Raw genomic sequence first — 16,988 nt, 5'->3', positions numbered from 1 at the left:
GCATTCGTTTTTTGTTTTTTCTTTTAATTTAAGAGACAGTTATTTGAGATTTTGAAAGTGGGAAATGGATTTGTGGCTGCTTTGAAATTTTTTTTACTTATTACCAATTTTGTATTTGCTAAGCCCAACTGTGATCGATAACATTACCTTTAAGTTTCTGAGCTATTCTATTTTGCAATAATCGTGTGAAACTTGGAGAAGCAAATCCATGGCAGAAATTTTTACTCTTGAATTAAAATTACTCAAACTTTTATTAGCACATTCCTAATTTAGTTATTCATTTGGGTGTAAATGTAAATCTGAGTTTTTGTGGAAGCACTATTTAAGATTTTCTTCCCCCTTAAAGTCATTGATGAGCAGTATTTAAAAAGAAGGAATAGAAGATTTTTTTTAAAAAATCTTTTTTTTAAAGGTACTCAATTATTCATTCCTTATTTAGTATTTTAATGTTATTGTCAATCTGGTTTTTTGACCTGGTGTGATTCTTTGTGAAATGATCAATAACTCTGTTAATAGATTTGCCTTGGACAATCTGTTATTGGTATCTTAAATTTATAGTATGTCCAACCATTGAAGGCATGCCTGGTATTAAAAGTATGCTTAAAAAGAATTACTTATACAATCAAAGTAAGTAAGGAATAAGTTTGCTTTGTATTACACTGAAAAAATGCAGGAGGATACAATTTATAGTTTATGAGATATTTTATGTGACATTGTATTTTCTAGGTGTTTTGATTGTTTAATTAAATCTATGTGAAAATGGCTCATTTTGCTGTTTGAACAAGTACATCTCAACCGTAAATTAAAATAAGGCGAAGCCAGTATAGACTACTTTGCCTTACCTCCACTGAACGGTCACATGGGTTTTGATCCTAGGCAATGATCCAAATACAGGCATTGAATAGACATTTACAAATGCCATAGGGAAAATTGCTTGCCAGCCATCTGTCTCTTAGTTGTGTTGATATCTGTGCGTTTTTTTTTTTTGCTGTACTGTTATATCATCAATTTACATTGTCATGTCATCTGCATTTAGTTTTTCAGTATTATTGTGCCCGATATTAATACTGAATTTCCTGCTCTATATTCTGAAATAGCTGCAACCTTTTGGATTCCAGTATGAGATAGGAACCCGTTTGTCTGCCTAATCTCTAGTGTTCAGCGCACTAGAAGCATTGTTTTAAATGCCTATGGTGGTGCAGCTGCTAATCATAGGTGAAGAGTACGTTTTCTCTAAAATAGGCACCTTCATCATGTTAGGAAAGGACAAAGTTTAGCCTTAAGGCTCTCTGAAAAATCGTGACTGTCCTAATTTTATATAATTTTATTATTCTCACCCAACATGCTTTTAACATGATAATATTCACCTTTTAAATTTTGAAAAGGTGTCTCTTCCAAGATTGTCTCTTGGAAGCTAGGTATTCTGTTAGCTTTGGTTACTTCCTTTAATGACTTCACAAAAGTGACAAGGATGGCGGCCTTCATAGGAAGGACAAGTGGGTTGTGAAACGTATAGACAGACCTCTTCTCTATGAACCGCTGTCCTCAGAGTCTAGTTGAAAAAAACAAAAAGTGTGGAGGTACAACGGCAGGGACTGCTTTGCCTTCTGCCTCATAGGATGAAAAAGGCATCACATTTTGGGTAGTCTATGGCCATACCACCCTGAACACGCCCGATCTCGTCTGATCTCGGAAGTTAAGCAGGGTCAGGCCTGGTTAGTACTTGGATGGGAGACATTTTGGGTAATTACAGGTGTAATTATATACAATGTTTTGGTTTGCTTGAAGATTTGATTTGTATGTGCTTTTGAAGAATAAATGACTACATTTAATAATTCACTAATTATGACTATTACTAGACATGGGCTTCTCATACATATAGTGCATAATTCAAACAGCAGCTGTTCATGTTTGTCAGCAGCATCCATACCTGTCTTTCTTTTCCTACCAGTAGTGTACAGCAGGAACTGTACAGTGTTTGAGAGTGTGATTATAGGCTCATAAAAATGCTGATAGCTTGTCCTTTAGCAGAATTTCACTTACACTTATATTATTTTGATATTCATATTTAAGATTTTTATTGAGGCTCTGTCAGCTTTTCCCCAGGACATTGGTGCCCAGGATCCATGGTAGATGGTTTGAGCTGGCATTATTCTGGGTCTGGTGCTCATTGGCACTTGATTCATACATGGGAGGCTTTAGCCTAACTCTCACAAATGTTTCCTTCCTAATTGACCAGGTTGGTTGTTTTCCTTGGAGGTCTATAATAGCTGGACTCTTGGAGTTTAACTAGGTTTGCCTTGACTGGTCATAGGAATTGAAGACTTTTGCCTCAGACTTTTTGGGCTGTATTTTCAAGGCAGTTAATTCTAACAAGATGCAGCATCATTAAATTTCTATTGATCTCTTTTCCTCCTCTCTGACAGTTCACCTTTTCGATCACATTTGTCAGTTTCTCTGGTATTCAAGGTTTCCTAAAATAAAAGGTAGAAATGTTCATTTTCATCTTTTAAGAACTTTTTGAGATTCCAAATTTGGGTTCAACTCTGACCTTTTTTCCTTAAAGGTAAGTGGGAAAGAATTGAATAAGCCGGTTGACTCAGAATTTTGAAGAAGACAGGAACATAAACGATTTGTTTTCAAGATTCCACCTTCAAAATTGTTATCATGTTCTTAGAGTAGTTTATTTTGTTTACAAGCATTTCATAAGATGCAGTTCATTTGGACAGGTAGAAGTGATTTTAAGGATAAACTGGAGAGAAAGATTTTGACTTATTCATGTCTAAAAAATTAATACAGAAAAGAGATTAGAATTGAAAATTTTAACTCCATCTTTAGATTCCATTTTATTGTGGAATTAAATTATATGTAGATTTATTTATTCCTAGTCTATGCACAAGCCGTGTTGTAGGGCTACTGTTTCTGTTTTAAAATGCTATAGTATTTGGCAGAGGCGGTGCTGTTTGCTTATGGTAATTTCATGTAAGCTTTTGTTTCTTGATTTCTTTGCTGGGGCATTTTGTGGTATCAGAGTGAGGCAGGGTATGAAGTGTGGCCCAGCATGTAGTTATAGTCAAAGAGACTGGCTAAATTACATGATTTGTCAAATGAAACACACATCAGTGCCTTTGGAAATAACAGCTGTGAGCTAGGTGTTGTAGCCAAGGGTTTAATTAAGAAACAATGTATAAATATATTGCTGTGGGGGAAAGAAATTTATTGACATTTGAAACTGAAAAAAAAGTCACAAGGTTGTTAGTGCAAGTGCTTTTTTCCCTAATTGGGGTTCCAGAAATCATTGATTTCTTTAGAAGTAGACAATTTTGACTGTCCTAGTCTAGAAATTCTCACTTGGCGTCAGTTAGGAGTATTTTAACTTCAAAGGATGTATTATTTGCTCAAGAGTGGCCACTGGGGCGCAATAAGGCTCTTGACATTTTGAGCAGTGTTAAATGATGGCACTGAAGTATTTCAAACAGCCGTGTTTCCACATTGTTTAAAAATCCAGTGGGAAGAATGACAGTCCATATCCCTGCATAGTTGGAATTCTTTGGGTATTAATTTTAAGTGCAGTTCATAAGTTTGCCTCTTAAAAATATATTTTTTTAAAAGATGAGTAAGGCTAGTAAAAGTTTTACAGCTGTGCCTTATGAAATTTCGTTTTATTTTTCCATTGCTTATATGTATTCTGTAGAGAGACTGAAAGGATACAGACCATAGCCTTGTTTTTTGTTTGAATCTCTCAGTTTGGTTAAGTCTGTTGTTTAGTTAGAACATTGTTTTAAAGCAGATTGCTGTTTCTATTACAAACCAAGATTATAAAACTAGTCTTTGAGAGAGGCAGACAAGTGAAAACACTTTGGGAAAAAAAAGTATAGGACTTGTTTATGTTAATTTCCAGTTTGCTCCACAGTGAAAGCTTTTGTATCTTGTTTTCTCTTACTGGTATCTCTTGGATTAAAAATGAGAGCCAGTAGTTTTATTCTTTACCAGGCCCGTGCATGACAAGGTGACATCTCTTCAAGTTGTGTTCTCAACATGGGGTGCCTTAGGTGGTGGCTCTAGAGATTACATTCACAGGTTTGAATGCATTTCTCCGGTTGGAGAAGACATTTGTCATTACAGAGCCATTTGGGAGAAGGAGTTCTTGAGGTAGAGATAGCCACGGTGGTGTTCCTCTGGGGACCTTTCTCACTGTATTATAAACTGGCTTTTGGCTACTTTGTCTTCCTATGTTCAGGTTTTTTTTGTGTTTTTTTTTGTATTTTTCTGAAGCTGGAAACGGGGAGGCAGTCAGACAAACTCCCGCATGTGCCCGACCGGGATCCACCCGGCATGCCCACCAGGGGGCGATGCTCTGCCCATCCGGGGCATCGGTCTGTTGCGACCAGAGCCACTCTAACGCCTGGGGCAGAGGCCAAGGAGCCATCCCCAGCGTCCGGGCCATCTTTTGCTCCAGTGGAGCCTCGGCTGCGGGAGGGGAAGAGAGAGACAGAGAGGAAGGAGAGGGGGAGGGGTGGAGAAGCAGATGGGTGCCTCTCCTGTGTGCCCTGGCTGGGAATTGAACCCGGGACTTCCGCACGCCAGTCCGACGCTCTATCGCTGAGCCAACCGGCCAGGGCCCAGGTTTTTAAAGGTATAAACACTGAGCCTGCCGCCGTGGAGTGTAAGGGATGTCTTAAGGTAGAGTATGTAGATCCAAATTTTCTGTCAAGTGCTCCCTCCTTCAGTAATTGACTACAGGACTGCTCTCCCAAAGCAATTGAAAAGAGCTCATTTTGACAAAGAAAGCCTCCAGTGACAAATTTTCCAACTATAACTATGTGGAAGAAAAGTTCTCAGATGATGAAGAAGTTTAATCAGGGAAAAAGACATTTTTATTTGCAGAAATAGGCCCTTTAGAGGGAGGCAATTTTTTATAGCTGATGTGAAAAACTGGTACACCTGAATTCATTTGGTAAACCTCATTTAAAGTGGGAAGGTTATTCTAGTTATTCTGTTGAAAGAAAAAAAAATTGGTGCTGAATTGTCACTGAATTTATTATGTTAAATAACCTTTTACAGTAGAACTATAGGGATATGTACTATAGGGATATGTACTGGTTTAACCAAAGAAAATGAATTTAAGATTTGAGTAAAAGCCTATCATAAACACAGTGTGCAGCCTGAAAGTAGGCACTGTAGTTTGCCATAGACACGTAGTCTTCTATTTAAAATATTCCATTAAAAATGACCTCTTTCGTTTTGGTTCCTCCATCTGTCTATGTAAGAGTCTTTGTATTTTTTCTTTTGAAAACAGTGTTTATTTTGTTTTTGTTCCATGTTGAACAGAAAATGAAATTTCACTGTTTTAAAAGCTCTTGTATGTCATCAACACAAATAATGTAAAACCATTTCTAGGAGAGAGGATGCAGTACTTACTTTTATGTCCATGCCAGAAAGGACGCCGAGGAAACCTGTGGCAGGCAGGCAGGCAGGGGTGCTTCTGACCGGGTCTTCTCTCAGAACTTGTCCCCCTGCCTTCATTTTCTGATCGGGATGATTGCCTTTAAAAAAAAAAAACCAAAAAAACAACTTTTAAAATGCAGTTTAGATTCCCAGTTTCTTTGAACCCTGTCTGTCCCTAGACCTCTGCTAACGGGACATTATGGAGCGGGGCCTCTTGCTGGGTCTCTTCTGGTATGGGTGTGTATTTCTAGATGAGTGCAAGTGCAGAGGCCACCTGGAGTGGGCCTAAGAGCCTGCCTTTCTGTAATTCCCAGGCACAACAGATGGCTGCTGGTTCATGGACCGCACTGTCATAAGAGTAATAAGGTGCTATTTCATTTAAATGTAGTAAATGTTGGCTCAGTGAGTTATACAGACATTTGGAAAAGCTACCTACATTTCCTGGATTAAAAAAGATTAGGGATAAAACACCTCTCTTTTGTGTATGAGTTTAGCCATTTTATTTAATCTCTCTCGGTTTTGTTTCTGTATTTGTTCAATCACGACATCACCTTCAAAGTGTCATGTAGATTTGAAGTATTGGGTAGGTTTTGAAAAGGTAGAGAGCGTGATGGAATCTCAGGAGATGATCTCTATTGAAATGTCTGTCACCATCTTGTATTACAATGTTATCTTCCTTGTAACGCTACTGTGGAGACAGGTGTTGGATGCTGATTTTGACAAATAAACTGATATGCTGTTGCCTTAGGCTTATGTCTTGAATAGATGCCTTAACTGAGTCTCTATAGTCTGTGTTTGTTAGTTTGTACTTTTGTCAAACAATCCCTTGTAAGGAAATTTGGCTTACATTGCACGAAGGCTTTGTAAACTGTAGGGAAGCAGCAAAATATTTTAAGTGTTTAGGCAGCTGAGACTGGGAAAGCTAAAGATTTATTAATGATAGTCAGGCACTGGGTGATGCTATTGGGTGAAGGTCATTACAGAGAAGGAGAAATGCTTCATCCCCTGTGATTTTTTTTTTTTTTTAACCTGGTACACTAAACTATAGCCTTTGGGCACTCTGGGGGACTTCTGAATGAGTGAATGCCTTCTATATCTGAAAATTTATATTCCTACTAAATAGAAATATTTTTAGAGAACTCATTCTAAAAGGAGTTACAATTATTCTTTTCTTTTTAAAATACTGTAGTGTGTCCTAGTGGCAGTTTTCTAAACAAACATTAGGCCAAGAGAGATGACTATAGTTATGGTCCTGAAGTTCTCACTTTGCTAGCTAAGTGCTCAAGGCACTCATCTCTCTAAAACTTGGTTCTATAATTGTTTAAGAAGTGAAAATAACAGTAGTTTAGCTGCCAACCACAGTGTGATGATCCAAAGAAATGTTCTCTGTGTGTATTAAAAAGCTGCCTGGCTATCGATTTAGATGTATACAGAGTGTTGGACCAGAGCATGTGTGGCTCAGTACATCAGCATCTGACTGTCTTCTGCCCTGAGAGCGGAGCTGTGTTCCAATCTGTGTTACTGCCACTTTTTCACTCGGAGTCAGTGGTTGAAACTCCTGCTGTCCCAGCTTCTCTTGTCAGCCCCATACCCCATTTCTGCTCTGAATCTTTGAGGTCTCACTGCATAAGCAATGCTTCTTCTCATTTCTTTTTTGTTGCTTTCCCAACGTTTCAGGTCTCTGTGTGAAGGCTTATTTTGAATAGACATCCTGGCCAATCTGAGCATGTCTTTCCATTTGCAGGGTAAAAGCACCAATTACAGTGCATTGGGTGTAAGTAATCCTTGGTACTTTGGTTCTGCTTGGCAAGGCGTACTCATGGTCTCCCTCTTCAGTGACAACCCTTTTTCTTTTAGGAGTATGTTCAGATTCAGGAAAGTTCGGGCGGCCTGGTGATTAGGAAAAGCAGTATGTACGTAACGTGTCAGAGCTGTTTGTCCTCCCGCTGAAGTGTTTGTGTTAATCAGTCCTGTATTGAGAATTTGGAGTAAGTATGCTTAGCCCATGTACTGGATGACAACATCTGGCACCTAACCCTGGTGATACATTTTTATAACTAATTAAATTTTTTTTCTTAATTTTAGAGCTTTTCAAGCAACAGAGTGGCAAACAAGGAAAAAAGATCACTAGGATTTTGGAATCAGATAATCTGGGGATCTAGTCCCAGAACTATTACTTGCTAATAGTGTAATTCTGATTGTTACTAAAAGTCTTTTAGTCTCTATTCTCTGTTTTATTGAATGAGAACAGTAATGCCTCATTCATGGGAGAATTGAATGAGATAATTTATATATAAAGTGCCTGGTCCAGTGCCTGATGTCTAGGATAATTATTCAATATTTTTCTTAATTAAGAAATTACTCATTAATTTTATTGCTCATCACTTAAAAGCACGGTATATAGTAATAACATCTGAAAGCATTTAGGGACTTTTCCTTAAAGCCAATATTAAAAATTTAAGCTTATTTCTAGTAATATTTAAGTTAGTATTTCAGATATAGTTAGGGTACTTGGAAGCATTCAGTAAACTTTATTAAATAATTACTGATTTTTTAAATTTAATTTTTATTGTGAGTTATAATTTGGAGAAATGTTGGAACTTGACTGTTATACACACATGCATGCATGCACGCATGCACATACGCAAATTTTGCCAGTAGTTGCGTGAATACTCAGTTAAAAGTGTATATGAAAAACAGAACTGGGATGCCTTCAGTTTCCTTCACCATAATTGACTTTCCTCTTTAAGTCAGTTGATACAGTCCATAGCAGCATGTGCTAAATTATGATTTCTTAGCATTTTGTAAGAATTGTTTCACTCTATGAAGTGTATCTAGACCATGGCAAAGCTTAAATAGTAAAAACTCAGTTGTTTTCAGTTATATTGTGAATGGTTGTATCGAATTAAAGAGTTAGCCAAAATCCCAAGAGTACTGGCCTGGACCTTCTGTTTTATAGCAAGCAAAACTGATACAAAAGCTCTGTTTGTTCTTTTAAACTGTGCCTTGGAAGCTTGTTATTTTCTCATTAACTTGCATCCTCACTAGAACCTACAACTTGCACTCATTTATTTATGGGCAGCTCTGCATTTTTCTTTTTTGAGAAGCTGGGAGAGAGAGAGAGAGACTCCTGCATGTGCCCTGATTGCATGTGCTCTGCCCATTTGGGGCTCATGCTCTGTTGCTTGGCAACCTAGCTGTTTTAGCACCTGAGGAAAGGCCATGGTGTCATCCTCAGCGCCTGGGGCCAATTTGTTCTAATGAGCCATGGTTGTGGGAGATGGGGGGGGAAAGGGAAAGAGAAGGGGGAGGGGTAAATAGATAGATGGTTGCTTTTCCTGTGTGCCCTGTCTGGGAATTGAACCTGGAACATCCACATGCTGTGCCAACACTCTACTACTGAGCCAACCAGCCAGGGCCAGCTTTGCATTTAAGAATATTAATCTCTCACATATTTTACATGTTGACTAATCATTTTTCTAGGTATTCCCTATATAAAGAGAACATATAACATTCTAACCTTAATACTTCTTGCTTTCCATTTTTTCCCCCAAGTACAGGTAATGTGTAGAGTAGACGGTTTATCATACTAATAGCACAGCTTTTTCTTCCAAGTCAGGGCTTGGCTCTCACGATTCCCCTGGGTCTCTTCCAGCTTAAAACTGGTCACTATTCTAAGGAAATGGGTTTGGGTTTGTTTGCTTAAGAGGTGTATTTGAAATTTGCCATTTTGGGGACAATTAATTATGTTTTAGGTAAAACATTGGCCATATTGCCACACATACAATGGAAAAGGAGGTTCATTAACACAACAAACATTATCAACCAAAGATGTTTTATCTCAATCACAATCATTTTATTTCTTATGTGTTACCTTCTTCTCAGTTGGAATGTTTACTCTGTTTCTATTGATAACTAAATTCTAACAGCAAGTGGCAGCTTCTAAAAAGAACACTTTTGGTTCTTGCTGGATAGCAGCCTAGTTTTCTCTAGTTTATGTCTGTTCCTTGGAGCATTTTGAAAATAGGTGAAAATTCACCCAGTATTTTAATAGACCAGATTCTATTACTGATGGGTTTTAAAAAAATCAATCATACTCTTTTTAATTTAGCAAAGGAAAACAACAAATGGTTTTTGTAGGATGGCTCTGAGTCCTCTGGAATTAATTTAAATTAGGACCTTAGTAAATGTACCTCAGCAGTTGATATTTAGAACTAAGCAAAGGACCAGCAGTTGGATTTCTCCAGGGTGAGAAATTAAATGGGAAGAGTATGACATCCCTATAAAACGAACTTGGGTGAAATTGAGAGAAGGTAACTTGAAGCTTTTGTCTCTTTCTTGCTTACAAACCAGTGCTTTCCTTTTATGGTACAGAGACAGATGATTGTGTAGAAATTTGGAAGAATTTTCTTTGTTTGTGGGGGAACAGAGGCACAATGAAAGTTGGGTAGTTTTGTTTGATATTTTTATGAATTGGAACCAGAGCAGCAGATGATTGTCAGCTTCTAGAGGTGAAATCACTGTTATAATGGAAGTCTGCTGAATTCAGCTCTGTTTGTGATAGTAGCTCTTTAGTGTTTTAAAAAATTCTTCAATGTATTTTGATTGAATGCTGAATTTTTGGTGTGTGTTATAAAATAGCAGCTTGCTTGTATTTTTTTAAAAAAAGGACTATCATTATAATAAATGCCCATATGTTCATCATTGTGTACTTGGAATATGAAGTCTGAGGATTTATCATTTTGGGGGTGGGTTTATTTTTCCAACTGAAGCCTGAAAAAGTTAGTAAATTTATTGTTAAGTTGGACAGATTATTCATATACTAGAGACATTAGGCCATGAATGACATTTGAAAGTTCAAATTGTTAATTTTTGAATTTTTATCTCTTTTGTCTCATCATTGTTTATGAAAAGTAGTTGAAAATGAAGATCAAAGATTTCCTGTAAATCAATAGAGTTGATAAGAACATTATTTAAACTTTTTCTCTAAATGTGAATAAAACCTAAACACAAACCAGTACTTAGCCCGACTGTTTTTTCTTTAAGCAACTTATATAGAAAGAGTAAATGTTTTGCATGCAGCTTACCTACTGCATTTGAAGGAATTCTTTTGTGTATGCCTGCAAGCCATTTGTGTGTTCAGAAAGAGTTTACTAGAATAGAGTGAAATTGGTAGAAATAGGCCAAAGTAACACTGGAGCTATAATTGAAAACTGGGATGGTGTTTTCTTTCAGAATCTTGAGTAAACAGAAACTAATGAATGATTTCTTTTGTAAAATATTGTTGGTGTTCATTTACTTAAAGAAAGTTATTTGTATTTTAAGGATCTTTTTCCCCCCAAATAAATTACATCAATTGCTGCTGATTCATTGGCATTCTTCACAAACTAACTTCTATTCTTTGTTGGCCTTGATACTAGGAAAAGGACATGAATGGAAATTAAGAAAGCAAAGCCCTGGCCGGGTGGTTCAGTGGGTACGCCTCATGCTGGTGCGTGGAGTTTGTGGATTTGATCCTGGTCAGGGCCTGTATGAGAAGCAGTCATTGAGTGTATAACTAAATGGAGCAACTAAATGGGACAACAAGTTGATGCCCCTCCCTTTTTCTTCCTCTCTTTCAAATCAATGGAAAACAAAAAGCAACCAACCATATTTTTTTTAAAAAGATGAAAACTATATGTAGGTAATTGTCCTTAGACGCATATCAATGAAAAGTTAAACAATAGTTAATAATGACATTGTAAATTGTTTTGCTGTGTATTCTGAGCACTTCCCGCTGAGTCCCCAAATGACTGTTGATCCTGGAAGTGAGAGTAAGAAAGGAAAGCAATGGTATGCTTACCATTTAAGTAGTCTGATTTCTGCAAATTATAGTGTAAAATATGATAATTTTATTCAAAGTTGGGGAGTATGATTTGAATATGGTTTATTTCAAATTCAGGATATCAACTCAAATAGGCACTGGCCTTTGATTTAGAAGCGTGAAGCCATTCTTATCTAGAAATGTGCTTTCTCGCTAGAAAGCCTGGGCGTGGGATGCTTTCAGCTCATGTCGGGCTGCATTCCTGTGTTCCTTCAGCAAGCATTCGTAAGTGCTCAGCTTTGTCAGGAACCATGTTAAATATTGGGGGCACCCACCCAGAAGACTGTCGTCCACAATATTAAGGAGCTTCGAGTCTGGTGGGGAGACCACAGAAACAGTTTGTCTAAAATAAAGACATGCTTATGATTCTAAGTGAGCACAGAAGAAAGGCATTCACACAGACTGGGAGGCAGAGGTTGAGGGAAGAGCTGACCAGATAAAAATTAGTTTCTTAATGATAAGACAGTGGGAGGAATCTTTGGGGGAAATGTGCAGGAAGTGAAAGGTCTGGTGTCTGAAGAGCCGGGACGTAAAGCTGGAGGAGAGGGTGGCAAGGTGGGAAAAAGGAATTGGCAAGGAAGCCAGGGGCTAGGTCCAGAGGGTCTGGTGTTCCATAATAACATTGGGACAATTGTTTAAAGTAAGGTGAAATCCAAAGCAGACAGGCCAAAAAGGTGTCCATTATAGGATTATTTTGACCATCTAGGATTATATGTGATCTGTAGGATTATTTTGGAGGATTGGTATTTCTTGTGGTGATGGCGGTTAAAATAAGGTAAGAGTGGAAGTGAGAAGGAAAGCTTAGTGTATTAGAAATGAAAATGTGAAGAAAACTTGATCTCACTTGGGAACTAGCTGAATTTGGGGCGGTTGGAGGAGAGAGAGGAGTTACGACTGTTCCCAGATTTTTCTGTCTTGGGCCAGAGGTTAAAAAAAAGAAGGTAGATTAGTTTTGGGGGAAGGGAGTTGGAAGGATATGCCTATTGTCCTCAGTGAATAAGAGGAGAGACGAGATGTTTGAGCATCTCTGCTTACAGCATGTATGTGCTGTGGGGCTTTGGAGTTGGGTGTGCCTTTGTTGCTGCTTTGAGCTGTTGCTGATACATTGCCACTGAGCCTTTATTTTTGTTAGCATATTATTTATTTTGATAATAAGGTCTCTTGGTTATAAATGACACAAGCCTGATTTAGGGAAGGTAGGGCCTCTTGCTTGTCTGAACGCATGAGCTCTGATAAGGCCATGAAGACTTTGTTTCTCTCTCTGTCTCTTGGTCAGGCCATCATGGTCACTGTGGCTGTGATGGTTTCTTCCCTAACTCTCTCAGACATGCTTCTTGGAGGCCCTTAATTATCCCGACTTAAGTTCAAAGCTGATCCGTGAAGCGAAGTTCCTGGCTAGGGGAATGGTGGGGTACTTAGGCCAAGCCTGGGCCGTGCATGTAGCTGAGCTTATGGTTTGGCATATGATTAGAGAGGGACAGGGTTAGCTGTCCCACACCATGTGCAAAGGGTTACCCCAAGAAAGAGGGGCTCTGTTAGAAGGAAAAGCAAAGTATTCAGGGAAGAAAGGGAGACCACAGATGTCCATGGAACCCATGATGTCTACTCCCAGTCTTTTTTTCTTTCTTTTTATTGAATTTACTGGGGTGATACTGGTTAACAAAATTATACTGGTTCCAGGTACACACAATCTATTCTTACTACCTTTGACAATTTGAGTAGTATTCTTTGGTGCCAACTTGATCATAAAGGCAATCTCAGAAGTCATGTGGCCTTACTCCGTCATGAGGTGATTGAGCATATGAGGTAGAACATTTCTATAGGCGTGTGTGTATTTTGGATCATTGTTCAGAATGGGAGTGGGCACTATGGCCTGTGGGCCAAATCCACACTGTAGCTTGTTAAACAGCCATACCCATTTGTGTATATACTGCCAATGACTTTTCTACAATAGCTGAGTTGTGCAGTTCCAACAGGGACTTTTGGTCTTTAACCGAAAAAAATTTGCCACTTACTGATCTAAATGGAAAAAGATACTTTTAGAATTCTTCCAGCAATCTTACTGAGATTGCTAAAAGCATGTATGGACGACACTCTCAGGGGTTCCTGACATTAGGTGGGCAACACGGGTCTAAGATGTAATTTAGGAATTAAAGCTCAAGGATTCATTCATTCATTCATTCATTCATTCATTTAAGGGAGAGGTAGGAAGGCAGAGACAGGCTTCTACATGTTCTTCAACTGGGATCCATCCACGGCAAGCTCCCTACAGGGTGATGCACTGTCCATCTGGGGCCTCTGCTTTGTTGCTTGGCAACTGAGCTATTTTAGTGCTTGAGGTGAGGCCATGGAGCCATCCTCAGTGGGCCGGGGTGGAGGGGGCAACTTGCTGGAAACCGTTTGAGCCATGGCTGCCAGAGGGGAGGTAGGGGAGAGAAAAGGAGGTGGAAGGCGGAAGAAGCAGGTGGCCACTTCTCCTGTGTACCCTGACCGGAACTCTAACCTGGGACTTCCACATGCTGGGTGGAGGCTCTCCCGCTGAGCCAACCGGCCAGGGCCAACGTCAGACTTACAGATGTAAAATTTCCTGACTTCTCTTTCTCTTGGATGACACTACAGTGTCTGGTGAATTTTTGTAGAACTTGGCAAACCTCCTGCCTGGGAGTCTAGGATAGCATTAAGTGTCTAGACCCCATGGACCCCACACTTTTGCAAATGTTACGCGTTTTGCCTAACTAGTCCCTCCACCCTGAGCGGGTTGGTGAGTAGTTTCCTGCGACAGTAAGTCTTTGTTTGTTGGTGCTGATAGCCCTGGCCACGTGGCTCAGGCAGTCACGTTTGGCCTTCAGGAAGTGCCTGCTGCTTTATCTGAGTGGGGCTTCCAGGGTGCTTGTGTAGCTGTTTGTGAACCTACCCCCTCCCCCCCCAGCTCAAGCTGTGTTTCCAAGCAGTTGTTTCCCAGCTGTCTGCTGCTCTGTTACATTGTTTCAGGCTCCGCTCAGATGGATGTGCTCTCCAAGTGTTTTGCCTGACCTCCCTGTGGGTATCTGCCTTGCTTTAGCTCAGCTCTAAGCAGCTGTTTGGTATTCTTCTGGTATCCATTTTCTCCTGTGGTCTGCCCACTGGTCTTCATTTTCTGGGATTGAGGTTTTGACACCTGCAAAGTGACTCTGCGTCACTGCTTGGCTGTTGACAGCCTCATATTGATGCTTTTTTGTTCTTTGGGCTCCGCAGGAGGCACCCTGGATAAAATGTGCTCAATAACGTACTGCCATGATATCAATTTTTTTTTCTTCTTATTGGCAAGGAAAGAAGCCGTATGTTTCTGCTTTGAATTGGATTGCCATCTTCCGCACTCTTTGAAAGTGTCCATTTTGTAGTTTGGATACGGTTGTCCTCAGGTAGAAAAGTCAGTGTCAGGACCAAGAGTGCCTACTACACAATTATATATGATTCTTATACTTTTAGGAATGCTGTTGACTTACAGGGTTAGAAGTATGGGTTTTCCAAAACAGTAGTACCTGGCTTTTCAAAATATGTAGCTCAGAGGTGTGCAGACTTAAAGTAATTTGTAAACTAATCCTTATTGAGGAAAATGTTGCCTTTGGTATTCATTTTCAATAACAAATGTGAAAAATAACTATCTGTGCATATGAAATGAAATTGTTGGGCCTAATAAATAAATGGAATGCATTTTAACCAACAACTAACTGTTCTACTTAAAAACACCAAAAACAATCTGTAATTTGATTTTCAATAAGAACATATTAAAATTCCTAATTTATAAAATAGGTGGTAAACAATTTTTATAAAAGAAGACAATTAGGTGAAGAGTTTTGACCTGTAATTAGTGAAATCAATTTAAAAAGTTGTGCTAGAAGAGACATGTTATATCAAATGTATGTTATAATTCTTGCTTAAAGGGTATCATAATATTCTGAGTTTGGGTTAAGTTTAGTTTTAATGTTAGATTTTATAAGTAGATACGTAATATATTTATATATGCATTTATAGGCAATTTTCCATTTGCCATAAGCCAAAGAAGAAACAAGCAATTCACAAATAACACAGAGGCAGTTCTACGCCAATTGTAATTTTTTAGTTAAATTTTTTCAGTATACAAGTGGTAAATTGGTGATGTTGCTGTGAGCCAAAGAGATGGTGATATGTGAACGTGTCCAGGCAGCACTTACGTCATGTGAGGCTTGAAGGTATTTTGGTTTCAGTGAAATACTGGATGAAAATAATAGGAAAATGGGTCCTGTTGAAATTATATCCATAAAATCAATGTTTACATTAAAGTTTCCCTCCTGTCTCATATTTCAGGTTTAAAGGTTTGCGTGGTACTATGTGTTCAGTTTTCCTCTGGTAGGGCTTCGTGTCACGTCTTACTGGTTCTGTGCTCTACGCATCTCATTGTTCTGTGCTAATCACAGTGATCATTTTGAGCTAATGTCAAGGGAAATGTGGCTTCCAACATGCTCAGCGTTCTGTTTTCTCCTACAGAGTTTCAGAGTGCATTGCAATCTCCTTTTTTGCCACTCCCCTTGGATCTGGCTGACATAGTTTTATTTCTTTTGCTCAGTGCAGGGTGATGGCTGTAAACAAGCATTAAGTGTGGTTTCTTGCTTCTCTGAGTTTGCTTCTTTGTTTTCTAGGCAGTATGGTAGTTCCCATCTCAATCATTTCCAGTTCACCTGTTGTGTAACTCAGTCAAGATCTGAACAAATCATGATCATTATGAGCAGGATAAAGAAATAGTATGTTAGTAAGAAAACTGGTTAGAAGTTGTAATTTTAGTTCTCCAAGGGGATAAGAAATTGAGAAAATGAGCTGAATATATATATTTTTTTTGTACTGAAAAGTTAAATTAAGCATAAGAGATCATTGAATAATGGGCATCGTTGGGTTTATTCTTCAGATTTTTTTTTTTGATTTTTTTTTACTTTCTGGCCATACATTGGTCAAGTCAGCAACTTGTCTGAAAGTGGGGTTGCTCATCTCTGAAGAGGACAGTGATTTCTGACATCATAGGGTTGTTCTGAGCATTAAACTTAATTCATTTTCCTGCACTTGAATTTCCCATCAAATCTATCAGGAGCTGTGTCAGAGGAATGACATGCAAATGGTGAATGAGGTGCTATCTTGTTCTAAGGCTCTCAAACACCTGCTGGCCAGTTACCACACATTTTGATTTCCTACATGACTGAAAACTTTGCAGGGGTATGAGGTTATACAGTAGGGGCCTGAAAGGAAAATGGATTACCTCTGGAAAAGGACTCATAGAAGAAATTTCAGGTTGTTAGAATGGTGGAAACCTCAAAACTGGGACTGTAGAGTTTTGCATGTGTCATCAGTATGGATAATGGAAGACAAAAAAAAAAAAAAAAAAAAAGACAGCTACTCAGGATGGTGATCCTTGGCCTAGCAGATAATGAGGACAGCAGGAGGGAGTGTGACCTAATATTGTGGGGTTCGTAGATGGGCTTATTAGTGATGTTTCTATCATAGTAGTTGGAAGATGAACCCAAGGATCAGGGAGATGTTGCTTGTTGGGCAAACAAGTGTGTAACAAATGTGTTAGGTTTGCTCGCTTGCACTTTGCCTAGTTGATGCATGAGCACGGGGCAGCGCCATGTGTGTATGGTCTATGTAAGGCTGTGGGTGCTTCCCCTCA

General features: G+C 38.8%; 1 protein-coding gene and 1 pseudogene across 1 annotated transcript in view; both read left to right on the top strand.

The window, feature by feature from the left end:
• The window catches only part of TMTC2 (transmembrane O-mannosyltransferase targeting cadherins 2), a 423,501-nt gene that overhangs the window by 4,817 nt on the left and 401,696 nt on the right, over positions 1 to 16,988 (top strand). The gene's annotated exons all lie outside the window — the stretch shown is intronic.
• LOC136396416 (5S ribosomal RNA) lies at positions 1,646 to 1,768 on the top strand (annotated as a pseudogene).

Source organism: Saccopteryx leptura, chromosome 2 (assembly GCF_036850995.1).
Source record: "Saccopteryx leptura isolate mSacLep1 chromosome 2, mSacLep1_pri_phased_curated, whole genome shotgun sequence".
NCBI lineage: Eukaryota > Metazoa > Chordata > Mammalia > Chiroptera > Emballonuridae > Saccopteryx > Saccopteryx leptura.
Note: the sequence above shows the minus strand (reverse complement) of the source record. Positions and strands in the feature narration are given on the sequence as shown.